The following is a 19295-nucleotide window of genomic DNA, read 5'->3' as shown; positions in this document are numbered from 1 at the left end:
ATATATTTAGAATTCAAGGCACACTTAACTAGTGTGGCTACCACAGCATTCTGCTGCGATATTCCATCCCATCTGGTTTGCACTTCGTGGGACTATCACTTGTTTTTCTAAAGAACAATGACCCAAAACACACCTCCAGGCTGTGTAAGGGCTATTTGATCAAGAAGGAGAGTGACGGTGCTGCATCAGATGATCTGGCTTCCACAATCACCCGACCTCAACCCAAATGAGATGATTTGGGATGAGTTGGACCGCGGAGGGAAGGAAAAGCAGCCAACAAGTGCTCAGCATTCCCCATGAGGCACACCAGTTAATAGAAATGCATTCCAGGTAACTGCCTCATGAAGCTGGTTGAGATAATGCCAAGAGTGTGCAAAGCTGTCATCAAGGCAAAGGTTGGCTACGTTGAAGAATCTAAAATATAAATATTAATACTTTTTTGGTTACTACATGGTTCCATATGTGTTATTTCATAGATTTGATGTCTTCACTATTATTCTACAATGTAGAAAATATAAAAAATAAAGAAAAACCCTTGAATGAGTAGGTGTGTCCAAACTTTTGACTGGTACTGTATATACATAACTGACAGTATATTGTACAGTACATAGCTGAAAGGTATATTATACAGTACATAGCTGACAGTATATTATAGAGTACATAGCTGAAAGGTATATTATACAGTACATAGCTGACAGTATATTATACAGTACATAGCTGAAAGGTATATTATACAGTACATAGCTGACAGTATATTATAGAGTACATAGCTGACAGTATATTATAGAGTACATAGCTGAAAGGTATATTATACAGTACATAGCTGACAGTATATTATAGAGTACATAGCTGAAAGGTATATTATACAGTACATAGCTGACAGTATATTATAGAGTACATAGCTGAAAGGTATATTATACAGTACATAGCTGACAGTATATTATACTGTACATAGCTGACAGTATATTATAGAGTACATAGCTGACAGTATATTATAGAGTACATAGCTGACAGTATATTATAGAGTATATAGCTGACAGTATATTATAGAGTACATAGCTGACAGTATATTATAGAGTACATAGACACTCATAGTATCATCCTGGTGTCGCCGTAGCCTACTGCTGTAATCGTGAGGCCCATATAACTAGCCAACACTTGGCCATTGATTTCTCCAGGACAATTAGCCTAGCGTCAACGATCTCACTCAGGGTTCAGGACAGTTACACTCTCTTTAATCACACATCAATGTTAGCCCGGAGCAACACACACACACACACACACACACACACACACACACACACACACACACACACACACACACACACACACACACACACACGCACAAATGAACACACACATACACACACATCAATGCTAGCCCCAGAGCTATCTCAATCTCCCTTTTCTGTTTATCCTCTGCAACCCAAAGCCAAGTCACCATCGATTGGGCAGCACTAGCAAGGAACACTCTATCTAGTGTGTGTGTGTCAGAGTCAAAATCACTTTATTCTGTCACGCGGAGCAGAACAGGTGAACAGAGCAGACTCAGACGAGGAAACTGGGATGAGGTAACCAAGGTATTTATTGAAAAACAGGAGGAAGATGGGATGCAGGCCATTGGAAGCTTGGGCGGGCTGCAGGAAGCTAGGTGCAGAGGCTGAGGCTGAGGCTGAGGCTGAGGCTGAGGCTGAGGCTGGAGAGAGGGGAGTTGGGACTGGGTAAGCAGGTCCGGAGAGGAATCCAAGGATGCGGTAGAGTGGAGAGATTGAGCTGGACTGACGAAATGTGGGACTGGAGACAAGGGCCAAAGTCAGAGCGGGCAGAATGAGCAGAGGTTATGATCTGCCAGCGTGGAAGCGGCAGGACTGAGTATTTGTAGAGGTCTTGATTATGGAACAGGTTGCAGCTGGTGGGGATCTGCTCTGCCTCCAGCACACCTGTCTACACCCTCACACAATCACACACACACAGAGAGGAAGAGGGAGAGAACACTGGGGGAGTGGCGGCAGGTTAGGGAGACACAGGAGGAGAAGAAGAAGGTGTGGCAGAAGCAGATGTAACACATTCGCTAAGAACACTTAACTCTGAATTTGATTTAGTGAATAGGTGCTGCCAGCAATAGACAATGTACAGACAGAATACAGTGCATTTGGAAAGTATTCAGACCCCTTGACTTTTTTCCACATTTTGTTACGTTACAGCCTTATTCTAAAATTGATTAAATAATCTACACACAATACCCCCTAATGACAAAGCAAAACTTTTTTTTAAACATTTTAGCAAATGTATTCAAAATTAAAAACTGAAATATCACATTTACATAAGTATTCAGATCCTTTACTCAGTACTTTGTTGAAGCACCTTTGGCAGCGATTACAGCCTCGAGTCTTCTGGGGCACACCTGTATTTGAGGAGTTTCTCCTATTCTTCTCTGCAGATCCTCTCACGCTCGGTCAGGTTGGATGGGGAGCGTTACTGCAAAGCTATTTTCAAGTCTCTCCAGAGATGTTCAATCGGTTTCAAGTCCGGGCTCTGGCTGGGCCACTCAAGGACATTCAGAGACTTGTCCCGAAGCCACTCCTGCATTGTCTTGGCTGTATGCTTACACTCTAGAGCAAGTTTTCATCAATGATCTCTCTGTACTTTGCTCCGTTCATCTTTCCCTCGATCCTGACTAGTCTCCCAGTCCCTGCTGCTGAAAAACATCCCCACAGCATGATGCCGCCGCCACCGTACTTCACCGTAGGGATGTTGCCAGCTTTCCTCCAGACGTGACGCTTGTCATTCAGGACAAAGAGAATCTTGTTTCACATGGTCTGAGAGTCCTTTAGATGTTTTGTGGCAAACTCCAAGCTGGCTGTCATGTGCCATTTACTGAGGAGTGGCTTCCATCTGGCCCTTATACCATAACGGCCTGATTGGTGGAGTATTGTAAAGACGATTGTCCTTCTGGAAGGTTCTCCCATCTTCACAGAGTGTAATCTGAGGGAAATATGTGTCTCTAATATGGTCATACATTTGGCAGGAGGTTAGGAAGTGCAGCTCAGTTTCCACCTCATTTTGTGGGCAGTGTGCACATAGCCTGTCTTCTCTTGAGAGCCAGGTCTGCCTACGGCGGCCTTTCTCAATAGCAAGGCTATGCTCACTGAGTCGGTACATAGTCAAAGCTTTCCTTAAGTTTGGGTCAGTCACAGTGGTCAGGTATTCTGCCACTGTGTACTCTCTGTTTAGGGCCAAATAGCATTCTAGTTTGCTCTGTTTATTTGTTATGGAAGGTTTGGGAATCGCTTCCTTTTAGGTGGTTGTAGAATTTAACGGCTCTTTTCTGGATTTTGATCATTAGCGGTATCGGCATAATTCTGCTCTGCATGCATTATTTGGTGTTTTACGTTGTACACAGAGGATATTTTTGCTGATTTATGTATGCAGTCTCAATTTGGTGTTTGTCCCATTTTGTGAATTCTTGGTTGGTGAGCGGACTCCAGACCTCACAACCATAAAGGACAATGGGTTCTATAACTGATTCAAGTATTTTTAGCCAGTTCATAATTGGTATGTCGAATTTTATGTTCCTTTTGATGGCATAGAAGGCACTTCTTGCCTTGTCTCTCTCTCTCTCTGTGTCTATTTCTCTAAATCTCTATATATATCTCTCTCTCTCTATATCTCTCTCTCTATATATTTATATCTCTATCTCTCTCTCTCTCTCAATCTCAAGTTGCATTTGACTGTTCCATATACTTTCTTATTAGTTTTATAAAGGTCAGGTTATAGTCAACTGTTATTCCTAATCATTTAAAATGTGACACCATCTCAATCCTCTGTCCCTTAACAGTTACCTCGGGCTGATGGGTCTTACTGTTCCTGATGGGGAAATACATGTAGGCAGTTTTTGTTATGTTACCCATGAGTACTCCAACAAGTCAGCTATTTTGTCTATTGCTGCTGTAAGTTCACGAGTAGCCTGTTGCTTTGTCTTGGCATGGACATAGAAGACTGTATCGTCTGCATACATCTGCATTTTTATCAGCAGGTCAGCAGATAATGACAGTTTGAATTTGGTGCATAGTTTTTTTTGTTGGTTCAGGTGGGATTCCGTCCGCCTGTTTGAACTAGATGATAGGTTGTGGATTGACAGTTTGAATAGCAGCACATTTTTGTTCACTGTGTCGAACACTTTCTTTAAATCCAGGAAAACAGCTCCCACAACTCCACATTTGTCAAGTTTAGACATTATTTTATGTATTGGACGGAGAGGAGAGTGATCTGAGTTTAGGTGGACTATTAGTTGGTCGGCCACCACGTTTTCTACCACCTTGGTTATGATTGGGAGAATGCTGATGGGTCTATAATTGGCCACATCAGTTGGATCTCCAGCCTTGAAGATCGGTGTTATGACAGCAGATTTCCAGTTGTCAGGGAACACTGCTTCTTTAATTGACAGACGGACCAGATGAGTGACTGAATAGCACACAGGGTTCTGGAGTTTTTCTTCAGGAGTGCGGAGTCATTGCTATACACATCCTGTCTCTTGGAGTTTTTCATGATCTCCTGCTCAGACACTTCAGCTGTGTTAAAAACACGAGTGGTGTCGTCATGCGAAGTGATCACTTTCATTTCTATGGCCATGTGTTACTGCCAGGTTCTCAACTGAGTCTTTAAAGAAACAGTCAAAGAAAAGAGAGGAAAATAGATCGTTGTACTGTAATACTGTATAAGACAAGAGAGGAAACTAGAACGTTATACTGTAATACTGTATAAGACAAGGGAGGAAAATAGATCGTTGTACTGTAATACTGTATAAGACAAGAGAGGAAAATAGAACGTTATACTGTAATACTGTATAAGACAAGTTACTGTAATTCTGTATACTGTATAAGACAAGTTACTGTAATTCTGTATACTGTATAAGACAAGTTACTGTAATTCTGTATACTGTATAAAACACTGTAATTCTCTTATAGCCTTTGATTACCACTGTTTTAGTTTTTTAAAACCCTTTTTCATGATATCCAATTGGTAGTTACAGTCTTGTCCCATCGCTGCAACTCGCTTACGGACTTGGGAGAGGCGAAGGTCGAGAGCCATGCGTCCTCTAAAACACAACCCTGCTGCTTCTTGACCCACTGCTCGCTTCACCCGGAAGCCAGCCGCACCAATGTGTTGGAGGAAACACCATCCAGCTGGTGACCGAAGTCAGCATGCAGGCACAAGGAGTTGCTAGAACGCGATGTGAAAAGGAATCCCAGCTGGCCAAACCCTCCCCTAACCCGGACGACGCTGGGCCAATTGTACGCCGCCTAATGGGTCTTCCCGTTCACGGCAGGCTGTGACACAGCCTGGGATCAAACCCAGGTCTGTAGTGATGCCTCTAGCACTGCGATGCAGTGCGTTAGACCACTGCCCCACTTGGGATGCTTGATTACCACCGTTATCCCACACCATACCTGTACAGCAGGACAAATGAGGAATAGGTTGACTGCAGTGTAATAATCAATAGGAGCGGTGCTAAGGGCTAACTACTGTTTGATTAGAGGGTGAAGGGGGTGTATGAATTTGTGTTTATACGTGCGTGTGCACATGCCTGCGTGCGTACATCAGTGCCTCTGTGCCAGTGTGTGTGTGTGTGTGTGTGTGTGTGTGTGTGTGTGTGTGTGTGTGTGTGTGTGTGTGTGTGTGTGTGTGTGTGTGTGTGTGTGTGTGTGTGTGTGCGTGTGCGTGTCCGTGTGTGTGTGTGTGTGTGCATGTGTATGTGTGTGTTTGTGTGTGTTAGGGCTGGACAATATGGGTAAAAATCTAATTGCAAATGTTGTACCAAATATTGAGATTTTACTTGTGATTATGGATCAAAACACTTGGGTAAACTGTTGGAATCATAAATTGAATGATCAATCACATTTTATGGTTGGAATACAGTGAATACAGCACTTGGAATGCAGTTTTGTTTGGCATGACAATGATTGAAAAGTAAGGGAGGAGATGTTTGATTTAAATAGATAGGTAGATTCAGACAAATAATTTAGAATAATCTTAGCCTTTTCCTCTTTGATTAAGAACAGGCTGACATAATCCACCACAGGCAAAGGCCTGAATTGGAGCAAAAGTTTGCTAGCAAGATTTGACCTCTCAGTGAATGTAGATAGCAAGATAGCTAGCTAGTGATTAGCATTAGGGGCTAACAGATATTTTTTAGGCACATTTGCAGCTTGCTAAGACCAACTAACTAGTGTTTAACAGAGAGCATATACAGTTGAAGTCGGAAGTTAACATACACTTATGTTGGAGTCATTAAAACTCATTTTCAACCACTAGGGTGTCTACTTTGTGCATGACACAAGTAATTTTCCCAACAATTGTTTACAGACAGATTATTTCACCTATAATTGACTGTATCATAATTCCAGTGGGTCAGAAGTTTATATACACTAAGTTGACTGTGCCTATAAAAAGCTTTTAAAATTCCAAAAAATGATGTCATGGCTTTAGAAGCTTCTGATAGGCTAATTGACATAATTTGAGTCAACTAGAGGTGTACCTGTGGATGTATTTCAAGGCCTACCTTCAAACTCAGTGCCTCTTTGCTTGACATCATGGGGAAACCAAAAGAAATCAGCAAAGAACTCCACAAGTCTGGTTCATACTTGGGAGCAATTTCCAAATGCCTGAAGGTACCACGTTCAACTGTACAAACAATAGTACGCAAGTATAAACACCATGGGACCATGCAGCCGTCATACCACTCAGGAAGGAGACGCATTCTGTCTTTTAGAGTTGAACGTACTTTGGTGCAAAAAGTGCAAATCAATCCCAGAACAACAGCAAAGGACCTTGTGAAGATGCTGGAGGAAACAGGTACAAAACGATCTATATCCACAGTAAAACGAGTCCTATATCAACATAACCTGAAAGGCCGCTGAGCAAGGAAGAAGCCACTGCTCCAAAACCGCCATAAAAAGCCAGGGTATGGTTTTCTACTGCACATGGGTGTCACGCTAGCCATCCTCAAACTCCCTGTCATAAATCGACCAAGGCGCAGCGTGCATGTAGGTCCACATCTTTTAATTAAAGTGAAACTGAAACAATCAAAAAACAAATAGGGAAACAGCAAAGAACGTGACGCAACCGAGGTGCACACAAACACACACAGAAAATAATTACCCACAGAACACAGGTGGGAAAAGGCTACCTAAGTATGGTTCTCAATCAGAGACAACGATAGACAGCTGCCTCTGAATGAGAACCACACCCGACCAAACACACAGAAATAGAAAACATAGAACACAAAACATAGAATACCCACCCCAACTCACGCCCTGACCAAACCAAAATAGAGACATAGAAAGGATCTCTAAGGTCAGGGCGTGACAGTGGGGACAAAGATCATACTTTTTGGAGAGATGTCCTCTGGTCTGATGAAACGAAAAATAGAACTGTTTGGCCATAATGACCATCGTTATGTTTGGAGGAAAAAGGGGGAGGCTTGCAAGCCAAAGAACACCATGCCAACCGTGAAGCACGGGGGTGGAAGCATCATGTTGTGGGGGTGCTTTGCGGCAGGAGGGACTGGTGCACTTCACAAAACAGATGGCATCATGAGGTAGGAAAATGATGTGGATATATTGAAGCAACATCTCAAGACATCAGTCAGGAAGTAAAAGCTTGGTCGCAAATGGGTCTTCCATATGGACAATGACCCCAAGCATACTTCCAAGGTTGTGGCAAAATGGCTTAAGGACAACAAAGTCAAGGTACTGGAAGGGTCATCACAAATCCCTGACCACAATCCTATAGAAAATGTATGGGCAGAACTGAAAAATTGTGTGCAAGCAAGGAGGTCTACAAACCTGACTCAGTTTAAATGTATTTGAATAAGGTGTATGTAAACTTCCGACTTCAACTGTATATATTAAGAAGCAACGTGGAAAGCTGAGTTGTTCTTGTTTGGAAAAATCTGTTGACTGCTGTTGTTTTGTCAATGCATGAAGAGTGAATCTGGAGCATGAGGAACTGCCTGCTGGAGTGACAGGGGGTGGGGCTTGGTGTGTGTGGCATTGGGAAACGGCCAAAAGAAGATAGATGGATACAGAACTCCGTCAACTCTCGCAATAAATCAAATATAAAATTTCGCAGCATCTTGCGATATAAATATTGCAAAATATCATAATTTAAATGAAAATATGATTACTCGTGCAGACCCTAGTGTGTGTGTGCGTGTCGGACAGGCAGTGTGCTATTTTAGGAGGCTGGGCTGCAGCAGGACGTATCTGTGCCTTGGCTGAGTCATCATCGCTATAGCAGGGTCTGAGTGGGACGAGGGTGTGTGTGTGTGTGTGTGTGTGTGTGTGTGTGTGTGTGTGTGTGTGTGTGTGTGTGTGTGTGTGTGTGTGTGTGTGTGTGTGTGTGTGTGTGTGTGTGTGTGTGTGTGTGTGTGTGTGTGTGTGTGTGTGGCAGAGAAGTTAGCCCGGGCAGGACGTGGGAACCCTCTCACTGTTCTCCCATCTGCTCACACTGTAACGATGCAGGGGGGTGAGGAAGGGAGGGTAGAGAGTTAGGGAAGCGGGACAGAGAGCCGAGAGAGCGGGGGGTTGGCAGACAGACAGACAGACAGACAGACAGACAGACAGACAGACAGACAGACAGACAGACAGACAGACAGACAGACAGACAGACAGACAGACAGACAGACAGAGCGTGAGCAAGTGAGAGCGTAAGATAGCGAGAGAGACAGACAGACAGACAGACAGACAGACAGACAGACAGACAGACAGACAGACAGACAGACAGACAGACAGACAGACAGACAGAATAATATGAAGAAATGCTATAGATGGAAGGAGAGTAGTGTGGAAATCTACCAAAAAACAATTAGGCAACAACAAATTCAATCGCTTCTAGACAAACAAGGTGTAAACCTGGCAGTAGAAAACCTAAACAGTGTATTTGACTTCCCTGTCAGCTCCCTATCAAATCTAAAATGAACAATGACAAATGGTTTGATGAAGAATGCAAAAACATAAGAAAGAAATTGAGAAATCTATCCAACCAAAAACATAGAGACTCAGAAAATAATCAACTATTAAAGACTACCAGAACCCACTTCTCCAATTACACTGAATGAACTACAGGACAAAATACAAACCCTCCAACCCAAAAAGGCCTGTGGTGTTGATGGTATCCTAAATGAAATGATAAAATATACAGACCACAAATTTCAATTGTCTATACTTAAACTCTTAACCATCATCCTCAGCTCTGGCATCTTCCCCAATATTTGGAACAAAGGACAGATCACCCCAATCCACAAAAGTGGAGACAAATTTGACCCCAAAAACTGCCGTGGGATTTGCTTCAAAAGCAACCTTGGGAAAATCCTGTAAACAATGTACTGAGCAAATGTCAAATTGTCTTTTTACCAAATTACCGTACAACAGACCACGTATTCACCCTGCACACCTTAATTGACAAACAAACTAAAACAAAGGCAAAATCTTCTCATGCTTTGTTGATTTCAAAAAAGCTTTTGACTCAATTTGGCATGAGGGCCTGCTATACAAATTGATGGAAGGTGTTGTTGGGGGGAAAACATATGACATTATAAAATCCATGTACACAAACAAACAAGTGTACGGTTAAAATTGGCAAAAAACAAACACATTTCTTTCCACATGACCAGGGTGTGAGACAGGGATGTAGCTTAAGCCCCACCATCTTCAACATATATATCAACGATTTGGCGAGGGCACTAGAACAGTCTGCAGCACCCGACCTCGCCCTACTAGAGTCTAAAGTCAAATGTCAACTGTTTGCTGATGATCTGGTGCTTCTGTCCTCAACCAAAGAGGGCCTACAGCAGCACCTAGATCTTCTGTATAGTTTCTGTCAGACCTGGGCCCTGACAGTAGATCTCAATAAGACAAAAATAATGGTGTTCCAAAGAAAGTCCAGTTCCCAGAACCACGAATACAAATTCCATCTAGACACCGTTGCCCTAAAGCACTCGGCCTAAACATCAGTGCCACAGGTAACTTCGACAACTTCGACAAAGCTGTAAATGATCTGAGAGGTAAGGCAAGAAGGGCCTTCTATGCCATCAAAAGGAACATAAAATTTGACATGCCAATTAGGATCTGGCTAAAAATACTTGAAACAGTTATAGAAGCCATTGCCCTTTATGGTTGTGAGGTCTGCTCACCAACCAATAATTCACAAAATGGGATGAAAACCAAATTGAGACACCAAATTTATCCGCCACGTACACCGTAGAACACCAAATAATGCATGTAGACGAGAAATAGGCCGAAACCCGCTAATTATCAAAATCCAAGAAAAGAGCTGTTAAATTCTACAACCACCTAAAAGGAAGCGATTCCCAAACCTTCCATAACAAAGCCATCACCTACAGAGAGATGAACCTGGAGAAGAGCCCCCTAAGCAAGCTGGTCCTGGGGCTCTGTTCACAAACACAAACAGACCACAGAGCCCCAGGACAGCAACACAGGTAGACCCAACCAAATCATGAGAAAACAAAAAGATAATTACTTGGCACATTGGAAAGAATTTATCAAAAAACAGAGCAAACTAGAATGCTATTTGGCCCTAAACAGAGAGTACACAGTGGCAGAATACTTGACCACTGTGACTGACCCAAATTTAAGGAAAGCTTTGACTATGTACAGACTCAGTGAGCATAGCCTTGCTATTGAGAAAGACCGCCGTAGGCAGACCTGTCTCTTAACTTCTTCTGGCTGCAAGCCCGAAGCCGGGCACAATATGACAACAGCCACTTCAAGTGCAGGGTGCGAAATTCAAAATATATTTTTTAGAAATATTTAACTTTCACACATTAACAAGTCCAATACAGCATATGAAAGATAAACATCTTGTGAATCCAGCCAACATGTCCGATTTTTTAAATGTTTTACAGCGAAAACACCACATATATTTATGTTAGCTCACCACCAAATACAAAAAAGGACAGACATTTTTCACAGCACAGGTAGCATGCACAAAGCCAACCTAACTAACCAAGAACCAACCAAACTAACCAAGAAACAACTTCATCAGATGACAGTCTTATAACATGTTATACAATAAATCTATGTTTTGTTCGAAAAATGTGCATATTTGAGGTATAAATCAGTTTTACATTGCAGCTACCATCACAGCTACCGTCACAAATAGGACCGAAGCAGCCAGAGTAATTACAGACACCAACGTCAAATACCTAAATACTCATCATAAAACATTTCTGAAAAATCGATGGTGTATAGCAAATTAAAGACAAACATCTTGTGAATCCAGCCAATATTTCTGATTTTTTAAGTGTTTTACAGCGAAAACACAATATAGCATTATATTAGCTTACTACAATAGCCTACCACACTACCGCATTCATTCATCAAGGCACGTTAGCGATAGCAATAGGCACGTTAGCGATAGCGAATAAACCAGCAAAAGATATATAATTTTTGACTAACCTTGATAAGCTTCATCAGATGACAGTCCTATAACATCAGGTTATATATACACTTATGTTTTGTTCGAAAATGTGCATATTTAGAGCTGAAATCAGTGGTTATACATTGTGCTAACGTAGCATCTTTTTCCCACAACGTCCGGATATTTTTCTGGCACTCACATATTCTGACCAAATAACTATTCATAAACATAACTAAAAAAATACATGTTGTATAGGAAATGATAGATACACTAGTTCTTAATGCAATCGCCGTGTTAGAATTCTAAAAATAACTTCATTACGACATCCAGCTTAGGTATAGCGAGAGAGTACCCAAAATCTGGGCGCAAACGACTATTTCACATGTTCGACAGATATATGAAATAGCATCATAAAATGGGTCCTACTTTTGATGATCTTTCATCAGAATGTTGTACAAGGGGTCCTTTGTCGGGAACAATCGTTGTTTGGATTTAGAATGTCCTCTTCTCCAGTCAATTAGCACGGAAAGCTAGCAAAGTGGCGCTAAGCTCTCCTTCCTGAACAAAGGCACACAACGCAACACGCCTAACGTCCCGAATAAATTTCAATAATCTAATAAAACTATATTGAAAAAACATACTTTACGATGATATTGTCACATGTATCAAATAAAATCAAAGCCGGAGATATTAGTCGTCCATAACGACAGCTTATCAGAAGGCAAATCCAGGTCCCTTCACGCCCTCTCCAGAAAACAGGAAACTGGTGACACGTCATGCCGAGAGCTATTATTCGACCCCAGATCAAGTTACACACTCCATTTCTTCTCTCACTGCCTGTCGACATCTAGTGGAAGACGTATGAAGTGCATGTATTCTAATAAATATCAAGGACATTAATAGGCAGGCCGTAGAACAGAGCATCGATTTCAGATTTTCCACTTCCTATCAGGAAGTTTGCTGCAAAATGAGTTCTGTTTTACTCTCAGATATAATTCAAACGGTTTTAGAAACTAGAGAGTGTTTTCTATCCAATAGTAATAATAATATGCATATTGTACGAGCAAGAACTGAGTACGAGGCCGTTTGAAATGGGCACCTTTTATCCGGCTACTCAATACTGCCCCTGCAGCCCAAACAGGTTAAGAGAAGACAGGCTATGTGCACACTGCCCACAAAATGAGGTGCAAACTGAGCTGCACTTCCTAACCTCCTGCCAAATGTATGACCATATTAGAGACACATATTTTCCTCAGATTACACAGACCCACAAATAATTTGAAAAGAAATCAAATTTTGATAAACTCCCATATCTACTGGGTTAAATAAATATGTGAGTGCAATCACAGCAGCAATATGTGTGACCTGTTGCCACAAGAAAAGGGCAACCAGTGAAGAACAAACACCACTGTAAATACAACATATATTTATGTTTATTTATTTTCCCTTTTTTGCTTTAACTATTTGCATATCATTACAACACTGTATATGTACATAATATGACATTTGAAATGTCTTTATTATTTTTGAACTTTTGTAAATGTAATTTTTAGTGTTAATTTTTAATTGTTTATTTCACTTTTGTTTATTATCTATTTCACTTGCTTTTGCAATGTAAACATACGTTTCCCATGCCAATAAAGCCCTTAAATTGAAAATGAATTGAATTGAGAGAGAGAGAGAGAGAGAGAGAGAGAGAGAGAGAGAGAGAGAGAGAGAGAGAGAGAGAGAGAGAGAGAGAGAGAGAGAGAGAGAGAGAGAGAGAGAGAGAGAGAGAGAGATAGACTAGGAGACAGATGGTCCAGGTCACTAGCTGCCTGCCACTCAAATACTTTAGGGCGTCGTCTCTGCCAAGCCAAGAAGAACCATCTAGCACCTTGTCGTCCTGGAAATACCTCATTCATCACCTTGGTGTCACTGTGCATCCAGTTCGGGACATAAGTTTTTTGCATAATTAAACTTTGTCTGGAGAGTGGAGATGACACGCTACACCAGTTCCCAATCAAAACTCTTGTTCCCTATTACTACCTCTAGATCTCTCTCAATCAATGTTGATCACTCTCTGTTGATCCCTCTCTCTCTGTTGATCCCTCTCTCTCTCTTTCTGTTGATCCCTCTCTCTTTCTGTTGATCCCTCTCTCTCTGTTGATCCCTCTATCTCTCTTTCTGTTGATCCCTCTCTCTCTCTTTCTGTTGATCCCTCTCTCTTTCTGTTGATCCCTCGCTCTCTCTTTCTGTTGATCCCTCTCTCTTTCTGTTGATCCCTCTCTCTTTCTGTTGATCCCTCTCTCTTTCTGTTGATCCCTCTCTCTTTCTGTTGATCCCTCTCTCTTTCTGTTGATCCCTCTCTCTTTCTGTTGATCCCTCGCTCTCTCTTTCTGTTGATCCCTCTCTCTTTCTGTTGATCCCTCGCTCTCTCTTTCTGTTGATCCCTCGCTCTCTCTTTCTGTTGATCCCTCTCTCTTTCTGTTGATCCCTCGCTCTCTCTTTCTGTTGATCCCCCTCTCTTTCTGTTGATCCCTCTCTCTTTCTGTTGATCCCTCTCTCTTTCTGTTGATCCCTCTCTCTTTCTGTTGATCCCTCGCTCTCTCTTTCTGTTGATCCCTCGCTCTCTCTTTCTGTTGATCCCTCTCTCTTTCTGTTGATCCCTCGCTCTCTCTTTCTGTTGATCCCTCTCTCTTTCTGTTGATCCCTCTCTCTTTCTGTTGATCCCTCTCTCTTTCTGTTGATCCCTCGCTCTCTCTTTCTGTTGATCCCTCTCTCTCTCTCTCTCTCTGTTGATCCCTCGCTCTCTCTTTCTGTTGATCCCTCTCTCTTTCTGTTGATCTCTCTCTCTCTCTGTTGATCCCTTTTTCTTTCTGTTGATCCCTCTCTCTTTCTGTTGATCCCTCTCTCTCTCTCTCTCTCTGTTGATCCCTCTCTCTCTCTGTTGGTCCCTCTCTCTTTCTGTTGATCACTCTCTCTCTCTCGCTCTCTGTTGGTCCCTCTCTTTCTGTTGATCCCTCTCTGTTTCTGTTGGTCCCTCTCTCTTTCTGTTGATCACTCTCTCTCTCTCGCTCTCTGTCTGTTGATCCCTCTCTCTCTTTCTGTTGATCTCTCTCTCTCTTTCTGTTGATCCCTCGCTCTCTCTTTCTGTTGATCCCTCTCTCTCTCTCTGTTGGTCCCTCTCTCTTTCTGTTGATCACTCTCTCTCTCTCGCTCTCTGTTGGTCCCTCTCTTTCTGTTGATCCCTCTCTGTTTCTGTTGGTCCCTCTCTCTCTGTTGATCCCTCTCTCTTTCTGTTGATCCCTCTCTCTTTCTGTTGGTCCCTCTCTCTTTCTGTTGGTCCCTCTCTCTTTCTGTTGGTCCCTCTCTCTTTCTGTTGGTCCCTCTCTCTCTTTCTGTTGATCTCTCTCTCTCTCTCTGTTGATCCATCTCTCTCTTTCTGTTGATCTCTCTCTCTCTCTGTGTTGGTCCCTCTCTTTCTGTTGATCCCTATTTCTCTTTCTGTTGATCCCTATTTCTCTTTCTGTTGATCCCTCTCTCTCTCTCTGTTGATCCCTCTCTCTCTCTCTCTCTCTTTCTGTTGATCTCTCTCTCTCTCTCTCTGTTGGTCCCTCTCTCTTTCTGTTGATCCCTCTCTCTCTCTCTCTGTTGGTCCCTCTCTCTTTCTGTTGATCCCTCTCTCTTTCTGTTGATCCATCTCTCTTTCTGTTGGTCCCTCTCTCTTTCTGTTGGTCCCTCTCTCTCTTTCTGTTGATCTCTCTCTCGCTCTCTGTTGGTCCCTCTCTCTTTCTGTTGATCCCTCTTTCTCTTTCTGTTGATCCCTATTTCTCTTTCTGTTGATCCCTCTCTCTCTTTCTGTTGATCCCCCTCTCTCTCTGTTGATCTCTCTCTCTCGCTCTCTGTTGGTCCCTCTCTTTCTGTTGATCCCTATTTCTCTTTCTGTTGATCCCTATTTCTCTTTCTGTTGATCCCTCTCTCTCTCTTTCTGTTGATCCCTCTCTCTTTCTGTTGATCCCTCGCTCTCTCTTTCTGTTGATCCCTCTCTCTCTCTCTCTCTCTGTTGATCCCTCGCTCTCTCTTTCTGTTGATCCCTCTCTCTTTCTGTTGATCTCTCTCTCTCTCTGTTGATCCCTTTTTCTTTCTGTTGATCCCTCTCTCTTTCTGTTGATCCCTCTCTCTCTCTCTCTCTGTTGATCCCTCTCTCTCTCTGTTGGTCCCTCTCTCTTTCTGTTGATCACTCTCTCTCTCTCGCTCTCTGTTGGTCCCTCTCTTTCTGTTGATCCCTCTCTGTTTCTGTTGGTCCCTCTCTCTTTCTGTTGATCACTCTCTCTCTCTCGCTCTCTGTCTGTTGATCCCTCTCTCTCTTTCTGTTGATCTCTCTCTCTCTTTCTGTTGATCCCTCGCTCTCTCTTTCTGTTGATCCCTCTCTCTCTCTCTGTTGGTCCCTCTCTCTTTCTGTTGATCACTCTCTCTCTCTCGCTCTCTGTTGGTCCCTCTCTTTCTGTTGATCCCTCTCTGTTTCTGTTGGTCCCTCTCTCTCTGTTGATCCCTCTCTCTTTCTGTTGATCCCTCTCTCTTTCTGTTGATCCCTCTCTCTTTCTGTTGGTCCCTCTCTCTTTCTGTTGGTCCCTCTCTCTTTCTGTTGGTCCCTCTCTCTTTCTGTTGGTCCCTCTCTCTCTTTCTGTTGATCTCTCTCTCTCTCTCTGTTGATCCCACTCTCTCTTTCTGTTGATCTCTCTCTCTCTCTCTGTTGGTCCCTCTCTTTCTGTTGATCCCTATTTCTCTTTCTGTTGATCCCTATTTCTCTTTCTGTTGATCCCTCTCTCTCTCTCTGTTGATCCCTCTCTCTCTCTCTCTCTCTTTCTGTTGATCTCTCTCTCTCTCTCTCTGTTGGTCCCTCTCTCTTTCTGTTGATCCCTCTCTCTCTCTCTCTGTTGGTCCCTCTCTCTTTCTGTTGATCCCTCTCTCTTTCTGTTGATCCATCTCTCTTTCTGTTGGTCCCTCTCTCTCTCTGTTGGTCCCTCTCTTTCTGTTGATCCCTATTTCTCTTTCTGTTGATCCCTATTTCTCTTTCTGTTGATCCCTCTCTCTCTCTCTGTTGATCCCTCTCTCTCTCTCTCTCTCTTTCTGTTGATCACTCTCTCTCTCTCGCTCTCTGTTGGTCCCTCTCTTTCTGTTGATCCCTCTCTGTTTCTGTTGGTCCCTCTCTCTTTCTGTTGATCACTCTCTCTCTCTCGCTCTCTGTCTGTTGATCCCTCTCTCTCTTTCTGTTGATCTCTCTCTCTCTTTCTGTTGATCCCTCGCTCTCTCTTTCTGTTGATCCCTCTCTCTCTCTCTGTTGGTCCCTCTCTCTTTCTGTTGATCACTCTCTCTCTCTCGCTCTCTGTTGGTCCCTCTCTTTCTGTTGATCCCTCTCTGTTTCTGTTGGTCCCTCTCTCTCTGTTGATCCCTCTCTCTTTCTGTTGATCCCTCTCTCTTTCTGTTGATCCCTCTCTCTTTCTGTTGGTCCCTCTCTCTTTCTGTTGGTCCCTCTCTCTTTCTGTTGGTCCCTCTCTCTTTCTGTTGGTCCCTCTCTCTCTTTCTGTTGATCTCTCTCTCTCTCTCTGTTGATCCATCTCTCTCTTTCTGTTGATCTCTCTCTCTCTCTCTGTTGATCCCTCTCTTTCTGTTGATCCCTATTTCTCTTTCTGTTGATCCCTATTTCTCTTTCTGTTGATCCCTCTCTCTCTCTCTGTTGATCCCTCTCGCTCTCTCTCTCTCTTTCTGTTGATCTCTCTCTCTCTCTCTCTGTTGGTCCCTCTCTCTTTCTGTTGATCCCTCTCTCTCTCTCTCTGTTGGTCCCTCTCTCTTTCTGTTGATCCCTCTCTCTTTCTGTTGATCCATCTCTCTTTCTGTTGGTCCCTCTCTCTTTCTGTTGGTCCCTCTCTCTCTTTCTGTTGATCTCTCTCTCGCTCTCTGTTGGTCCCTCTCTCTTTCTGTTGATCCCTCTTTCTCTTTCTGTTGATCCCTATTTCTCTTTCTGTTGATCCCTCTCTCTCTTTCTGTTGATCCCCCTCTCTCTCTCTGTTGATCTCTCTCTCTCGCTCTCTGTTGGTCCCTCTCTTTCTGTTGATCCCTATTTCTCTTTCTGTTGATCCCTATTTCTCTTTCTGTTGATCCCTCTCTCTCTCTCTGTTGATCCCTCTCTCTCTCTCTCTCTTTCTGTTGATCTCTCTCTCTCTGTTGGTCCCTCTCTTTCTGTTGATCTCTCTCTCTCTTTCTGTTGATCCCTCTTTCTCTTTCTGTTGATCCCTCTTTCTCTTTCTGTTGATCCCTCTCTCTCTCTCTCTGTTGATCCCTCTCTCTCTCTCTCTCTCTTTCTGTTGATCTCTCTCTCTCTCTCTGTTGGTCCCTCTTTCTTTCTGTTGATCACTCTCTCTCTCTCTCTCTCTGTTGGTCCCTCTCTTTCTGTTGATCCCTCTCTCTTTCTGTTGATCCCTCTCTCTCTCTGTTGATCCCCCCCCTCTCTCTCTCTCTCTCTCTCTCTCTCTCTCTCTCTCTCTCTCTCTCTCTCTCTCTCTCTCTCTCTCTCTCTTTCTGTTGATCCCTCTCTCTCTCTGTTGATCCCTCTCTCTCTCTGTTGATCCCTCTCTCTCTCTGTTGATCCCTCTCTCTTTCTGTTGATCCCTCTCTTTCTGTTGATCCCTCTCTCTCTCTCTTTTGATCTCTCTCTCTCTGTTGATCCCTCTCTCTCTCTCTCTCTCTGTTGATCCCTCTCTCTCTCTCTGTTGATCCCTCTCTCTTTCTGTTGATCCATCTCTCTTCTGTTGATCCCTCTCTCTTTTTGTTGATCCCTCTCTCTCTCTCTCTCTCTCTCTGTTGATCCCTCTCTCTCTCTCTTTCTGTTGATCCCTCTCTCTTTCTGTTGATCCCTCTCTCTTCTGTTGATCTCTCGCTCTCTCTTTCTGTTGATCCCTCTCTCTCTCTGTTGATCCCTCTCTCTCTCTCTTTCTGTTGATCCCTTTCTCTCTCTGTTGATCCCTCTCTCTCTCTGTTGATCCCTCTCTCTCTCTCTCTCTGTTGATCCCTCTCTCTCTCTTTCTGTTGATCCCTCTCTCTCTCTGTTGATCCTTCTCTCTCTCTCTCTCTGTTGATCCCTCTCTCTCTCTCTCTCTCTTTCTGTTGATCCCTCTCTCTCTCTCTTTCTGTTGATCCCTCTCTCTCTCTGTTGATCCCTCTCTCTCTCTCTCTTTCTGTTGATCCCTCTCTCTCTCTCTTTCTGTTGATCCCGCTCTCTCTTTCTGTTGGTCCCTCTCTTTCTCACTTTCTACAATCTCACTCCAGCTCCCATATTTCCTTACATTTTTGACGTAATGTGTTCCAGTAAAATCTCCTATAGACTTTAAAGTTAAGATAGGAGATACATTCCAAACCCATAGCTAACCCTATTGTAAAACCATCCCTGTAATACAGTCCTAAAAATCATTTCTGGTGCAGGCGTACATAAGACCTCATGCCAAGCAGGCACCTGATTCTGAGATATACTGTACATTACAAACGAAATCAAATCAAATGTTATTTGTCACATGCGCCGAATACAACAGGTGTAGACCTTACAGTGAAATGCTTACTTACAAGCCCTTAACCAACAATGCTGTTCAAGAAATAGAGTAAATAAAAAATATTTACTAAATAAACATAATCAATCAAAAAGTAACACAAATAATTTACATAACAATAACGAGACTATAAACAGGGGGTACCGGTCCCGAGTCAATGTGCGGGGGTACAGGATAGTCGAGGTAATTTGTGAAGTGACTATGCATAGATAATAAACAGGGAGTAGCAGCAGTGTAAAAACAAAGGGGGGGGGGGGGGGGGGGGGGGGG

Source organism: Salvelinus namaycush, chromosome 24, assembly GCF_016432855.1.
Source record: "Salvelinus namaycush isolate Seneca chromosome 24, SaNama_1.0, whole genome shotgun sequence".
Classification (NCBI taxonomy): Eukaryota; Metazoa; Chordata; class Actinopteri; order Salmoniformes; family Salmonidae; genus Salvelinus; species Salvelinus namaycush.
The sequence above is the reverse complement of the archived record's forward strand: the minus strand, read 5'-3'. Positions refer to the sequence as shown.